We start from the raw sequence: 6,858 nt of genomic DNA, 5'->3' as shown, positions 1-6,858 counted from the left end.
AGGGCAGCTGGACCTTCCCAGGCAAGATGACAGAAAACTATTCCTCTGTGAGCTGTGTGGGAAAATATTCAATCGATTATGACATTTGAAGCATCATCATCGTACCCACACTGGGGAAAAGCCCTACTCCTGTCATGAGTGTAACAAGCGTTTAAGTCACTCATCAGCTTTGAAGCATCATCATCGTACCCACACTGGAGAGAAATGTTAGATCTGCCACAAATGCAGGACGCGTTTCAGCAACTCCTCCACTTTAAGACATCAGAATTCCTGTCCTGCCCTCTAACCTTTGTTAAAATATTTCATTTAACTTAATCCAAGCATATTAAAATGTTGTTATTCAGATGTTATTTTTAAATGTAAGCCAATGACAGAGAGATTTTGAAGCACTTACAGAGGTGGGAACTGTACTTAAGTAGAATTTTCAGGTATCTATACTTCACTCGAGCATTTCTTGACAACTTCTACTTTTACTCCCTACATTTTTAAACAAATATCTACTTTCTACTTTAATGTACTCCCAGACAGCTTTGCCAAAGTGGCTGAAGAAGGGCAGGAGACAGATGCTGTCCAGTGTAGCAGGTGATTTATTTACATCTGCCGCGACCGGTTGGGGTGAGAGAAGGAAAACAGGATAAAGACATGCTGTGGATGAGAGACAGAGATTAATAACAAGTATGATTCCATGCACTGAGGTGTATTAACACAGATTCAGACAGAAAAAGCAGGGTTAAGAAGACTTTATTCATAAACACAAGAAAAAACTACTCATGGGAATCGTATGTAGCGTGTGAAACTTGAATGAGGGTCTCTGAAACTGAGGGAGAAAGAGGTTAGACTGGAAGAGATGTATCAAATGGTTTCCTATGGCTTACGTGACTAGCAGGTGTAGAGTCCCTGGGGGGAGGCACTGTTGGCTGGGTGAGTGTCCAGACGGGAAGAGAGTGTTTCTTCATGAGTAAAATAACTGCGAAGGTGGAGTATGATGGATCTGTGAAGCTGCTAGAACACAAGGAGAAGAATATAAGTTTACAAGTATATGATAAATCCCAAGAAGCAAAGATGGCCTAACACTAGCGTAGGTTAGCAGACGAATTAGCCAAGAATAGTTTTGTGTGCTGGTCTTAAATATTACTGATTGAATATCCCAGATCACAATCATGTGAGTATGACAGGTGTGTTGATGGGTGTGCCCAGAGGTGGACTCAGCGAAACGGTGGAAAAATGTAGCCATTCACCAGGACCATGAGAGTTTTGAATTATTATTAATTTTATAATCATACTATACCTTTGGAAAGAATCATGCTCGTCCACCATCACCTCAGGACTAGGATCGTACATTACGGGCATCCTCTTGGACATCTTGTCCCACACCTCTCTTATGGCAGCAAGTTTGTCTTCTCCAGCTCCAGCTTGTTGTGTTTGTCTTGTGGCGCGATCACCAAAGCATATTACGTTCGAGTACACGTAAAATATTTTGAGGGACACCGTGGCCCGGAAAATAGACCTGCTGCTCTCTGTGTCTCACAGACTGGTGGTAGCCTCTCTTCGAGACCTGTAAACGATGGCCAAGATCAGCAGGCCCAAGTGGGTGAGTAGGCTCGCCCATGCCTCTCGTCCTTTGCTTAGACAATGCTTGGTCTATTTACTCTGGAGGACACTGTAAAAACTGACAGTCTGTTACAGGTTACTGAGTCAAATGTTCAGGATACGCTGAACTTTTCCGTTCATAAGAACTGCAGTTTTTGATGCCATTACTGTAGCTTTCTTGGACCTAACATCCAAGGAGAAAGTGATTAAACGTGTGCCAAGTCCAAAAAATTGCAAAGTAGGAACTTGTTATTGTTCCATTTAGTGATGTTATTCGTATAGGGTGGGAGCTGGAGGGTATCACAACCTCTGAAATCACTTCAGTCCTGTTGTTCAGTCCTAGAGGCCACGCGGAATACAAGAGTAATGCATTTTTATGGTATTTAAGCAACTCTTACATAACACATATTTGTGTATAATAAACCGACACAAATGCGTCTGTACTTTTGTCCTGGCTAAAGTCAGCGCTAGAGACATAAGGAGCATTTGACATTTTCATCCAGCTGGAATAAACTCTCAGACAGAACAGTGGAGAGCTGACTAAGTGTGGCTCTCAGTGAAGCAGAGCAGGTGAGAGGAGGTAGCATTGCAAAAACATTAGAGTGAATCTCAATATGTTCAGACCTGCAGCACAGGAAGAGCAGACGGGGGAGGAGCTTGTAGAACAGCTCTGGGACAGTGTTGTGTAATAGGTAATATGAGACAATAATGAAGTCGTCAGCTGTTTTTTTTTTCCACCTCAAAAGGTGGAAACCAAAGGTTTGCTTTAGTGTTTTTATAAATCTCACATAAATCAGCAGTCTGGGTTTTTTTAAGCATTATTATTGTTTTTTGTGCATATATGTTCCCCATTTCTTATATTCAATATTCAGATATTCACTCTTTCATTATTTTCTTGAAGATTATGATAATAATAATAATGTCTGATCTAAAAGTATAAGGATTACAATGTTGGATAGACTGTTTACCTGTATTATTTAACTGACCGTGTAATATATGCAAAATAGAGCACAACTCCTTGATTAGCCACTTGTGTCACGGTTCTGGGTCGGTTCGACCCAGCATTCTGAGTTTATTTATTTTTGTATTATGGAGTATTTTGGGGTTCTCTGGTGTTTTGATTACTTACGATAGATTTTATTACTGTGGTTCTGGTTTGGGGTTTTGTTCGCAGGGTTTGTGTTCTCATATTTTGTGTGGGTTTAGTTCTGTGTCTGGTCTGCGTCTTTGTGTAGTGTTCTTATTTCCTGTTTTATTCTGAAGGTCTGCGTCTCATGTGAGTGTGTTCAGTTTTACCTCTTGTCTCGTCTTGTTGATTACTCCCAGCTGTGTCCCCCACCTGTGTGTCATCTCCCTGTGTTTCTCTGTGTGTATTTAAGTCTCGTCTTCTGTCTTTGTAGTTGCTGGTCCGTCTGTGTATCCACCCTGCTTCATCTGTGTGTTTCCCCTCCTGTCAACCACCATCTGTTTCTGCTCACTCTCATTCATGTTCATGTTCAGGTTTGTGTTCTGTAGTCAGTTTGTTCTCAGTATAGTTTAGTCTTTGTTCCGTTCGCCATTTGTCCATTTTTATTTTTGTGTTTAATAAACCACCCTCACACCTTTACAAGTGCCTGCGTTTGGATCCTCCTTTAATTCCCACAGGGCTCGTGTCACTTGCCGTGACAACTTCAGGCTGGCCCGAAAAGTGATTTGTTGCATCTGGACCGTTAGGACCATAATACCTAATGTATAATTTGCGCTACATAGAGTTATTTGTGAGTTTTTTAGACTCGTACATCATCAGTGTGAATTTGTTCCCCCGATGAAACCTAAATAACTTGCACAATATATTTTTAACCATTTAAAAAAACATTCCAGATGTCATTCCAGAAATCATAAATCAAAATAATAATTATTTTGATTATTTTAATTATTGTTTTCACGAATTTTTAATGGTTCATAAACTCTCCATTAAAAAAAAGGAATTTTATGGTAATTTTATATTCAAGGACTTAAGGGGTTAAAGTGACACACTATGATAAAAGATACACATAAATCTTGGGCTCTGTAGCTAATTTCGCCTTTCATAACATTCACGAGGGTGATTTTTTTTTTTAAGTAAAGACATAAATTTGTGGGTTTAGCTGCTCTGACTAAAAGCTGTTGCTGAACACTGACTGCTAGGCTTAACCTTCATTGCTATTTTAGTAAAATGGGCCTTTTAACTGTGTCAGTGAATTTTGGACCATTTTAAATGGAATTATCTGTATCATAACTTCCAAGTTCAAGTGGTTTGTGCTTGACTTTGGTAATTACTCAGCACTAACCAGCATGCATGTGTGTAGTGCGATGCAAGTGTAAAATCTATGGTTGTGTCTCACTAACTCATCCCTCTCAAAAAACACTCTGGTTGCAGCGGGTTTCATTGTGGCCCTTTAAAAATCAACGTTTCCCTTAAAGGTAACTGCATTCCTCTTTTTGAGTCCGGTCTAAGTTACATGTTAGAATAGAATAGAATAGAATAGAATTCAACTTTATTGTCATTGCACATGCACAGGTACAGGGCAACGAAATGCAGTTTGCATCCATCCAGAAGTGCTTTAGTGATATAGATATATTACAATATATATTAGCAATAATATAGATATGTGAGTATATTACAGAAATGGGGCTATTATGGTATGTTATAATGTACACGGTATGAAGTATGTTGTGAATATTCTATAACTATAAGTATGTACTGTCATGGTCCTGGGCCATGTGGGCCCAGTATTCTTAGTTTTCATGTATTTTTGTATTTTGTTCTTTATTTAGGCCATGCTTCCTGGGTTGATCTGTTACGTTGTTCCTTATGTGTTTTCCCTTCGTGACTCTTACCCCCTGTGTGCCCCTCTGTGTATTTATGAGCCCTCGTCTCTCTTTGTGCTTTATTCTATGTTTTCCCCAGCCCGTTATGTCTGCGTTCTCCCCGTGCTCTCTCTCCTCCTGTTTGAACCTCTGTGTACTTCCTGCTTTACTTTGCCCATCTCCCATCAGTGTTACGCTCACTCCTGCCGTGTCTTGTTATGATTATCAGTGTCACCTGTGTTCCCCGTGTGCATCCACTTCCCCTGATCATCCCTCATGTGTATTTAGTCTCTGTGTTTCGTACAGTCTGTGTCGCGTCGTCTGTGTTCCCACCCTCCGTGTTTCCATGCCCGGTCTATTATATTCCAAGTCATAGCCTTACCTTAGTTTATTCCCAGTTTAGGTTTCTGTTTAGTTATTGCTCTTGTGCTGCCCTTATTCTGGTTTGCTTCTGTTGTATTCATCAGCCACAATAAAAGGCTCGCTTTTGTTTAAGTCCACTTCCTTATCACTCGTGTCTGCACCTGAGTCCTCCACGCACTTTCCACTCGGTCCGTCACAGCGGACCGTGACATGTACAAGCTGTAGTGAGTACAAGCTATGTACAGGCAATGAACAGGATATAAATATGAAAAACTATACAGAATATGAAATAAATAACTTTACAGAATCTGAGATATACAGTTATACAGAAATGGGAACTATGCAAGTTGTAAACAGTTGTAGGATTAAAAATTATCAAATGTACAGAATGATTATTTACACAGAGCTATAGTGCAGTTAAGATAAGTGAGATATAATTCCTACAGAGGCTATATAAAGTGCTGGTGGTTGTGAGTGGTGGTTCAGTCCATGTTATTATTGTGTTTGAGGGTACAGTTGTCCATTGTGGGTGTGTGTATGTTCAGTCCATGTGTTAACGTGGGTCAGATGTCAGGAGGCAGAGTTCAGGAGTCTGACGGCTGTGGGGAAGAAGCTGTTCCGGTACCTGGTGGTCTTAGTCCGGAGGCTCCTGTAGCGCCTCCCAGAGGGCAGGAGGGTGAAGAGTCCATGTGATGGGTGACTGGGGTCTTTGATGATTTTCCCAGCCCTTTTCAGACACCGCTTCCTGTAGATGTCTTTTATGGCAGGAAGTGGTGCTCCGGCGATGCGCTGGGCAGTTTTCACGACCCTCTGCAACGCCTTCCGGTCTGAGGTAGAGCAGTTCCCGTACCAGACTGTTATACAGTTGGTCAGGATGCTCTCGATGGTGCAACGATAGAAGTTCACCGGGATGTCTGAGGACAGGTGGTTCTTCCTCAGAGTCCTCAAGAAGAAGAGGCGTTGGTGAGCCTTCTTGACCAGCTTGGAGCAGTTGGTCGTCCAGGTGAGATCCTCGGAGATGTGGACTCCCAGGAACTTGAAGCTGCTCACACGCTCCACAGCCGTCCCCTTAATGTGGATGGGTGGATGTGGGTCAGCATTCCTCCTGTAGTCCACGATGAGCTCCTTGGTCTTCTCGGTGTTAAGCAGCAGGTTGTTTCTGTCGCACCACTCAGCCAGACGATCCACCTCCTCCCTGTAGGCGGCCTCATCGTTGTCACTGATGAGGCCAATCACCGTGGTGTCATCTGCAAACTTAATGATGGTGTTGGAACCATCAGTAGGTCTGCAGTCGTGGGTGAAGAGGGAGTAGAGGAAAGGCTCATCACACAGCCTTGTGGTACACCGGTGTTCATTGTGATGGTAGATGAGCAGTGGTTATCCAGCCGGACATGTTGGGGGCGGTTGGTCAGGAAGTCCAGTAACCATTTGCAGATGAGGGAACTGATGCCCAGGTCTGTCAGTTTCCTGATGAGTTGTGAGGGGTGGATTGTATTGAATGCTGAACTGAAGTCTATAAACAGCATTCTGGCGTAGGTGTTGTTGTTGTCCAGGTGTGAGAGGACAGAGTGCAGTGCGATGGAGACTGCATCCTCTGTGCTCCTGTTCTGGCGGTATGCGAATTGGTGGGGGTCCAGGGTGGGGGGAGACAGGATTTGAAGTGTGCTAGGACCAGCTGCTCTAAGCACTTAGTGATGATGGGGGTGAGTGCTACTGGGCGGTAGTCATTGAGGCAAGATGGGTTGGAGTATTTGGGTATCGGGACGATGGAGGTGGATTTGAAGCAGGCCGGTACCACAGCGTGGGCCAAGGACAGATTGAATATGTCTGTGAGCACTCCTGCAAGCTCCCCAGAACATGCTCTGAGAACACGCCCGGGGATGCCATCAGGACCTGCAGCCTTGTGGAAATTGATCCTGCTCAGCACCGCTCCTACATCGGTGGGGGAGAGAGTCAGAGGTTGGTGGTCTGGCGTCACGTCTGCTTCGGTTGTGGGGTTCCCTCGCTCAAAACTAGCATAAAAGTTGTTGAGCTCGTTGAGGAAGGAGACATCAGAGGATGCGGGGGAGGGTTTGG

The sequence above is a fragment of the Aulonocara stuartgranti genome (assembly GCF_965226115.1).
Source record: "Aulonocara stuartgranti genome assembly, chromosome: 23".
Classification (NCBI taxonomy): Eukaryota; Metazoa; Chordata; class Actinopteri; order Cichliformes; family Cichlidae; genus Aulonocara; species Aulonocara stuartgranti.
This window is presented reverse-complemented; position numbering follows the sequence as displayed.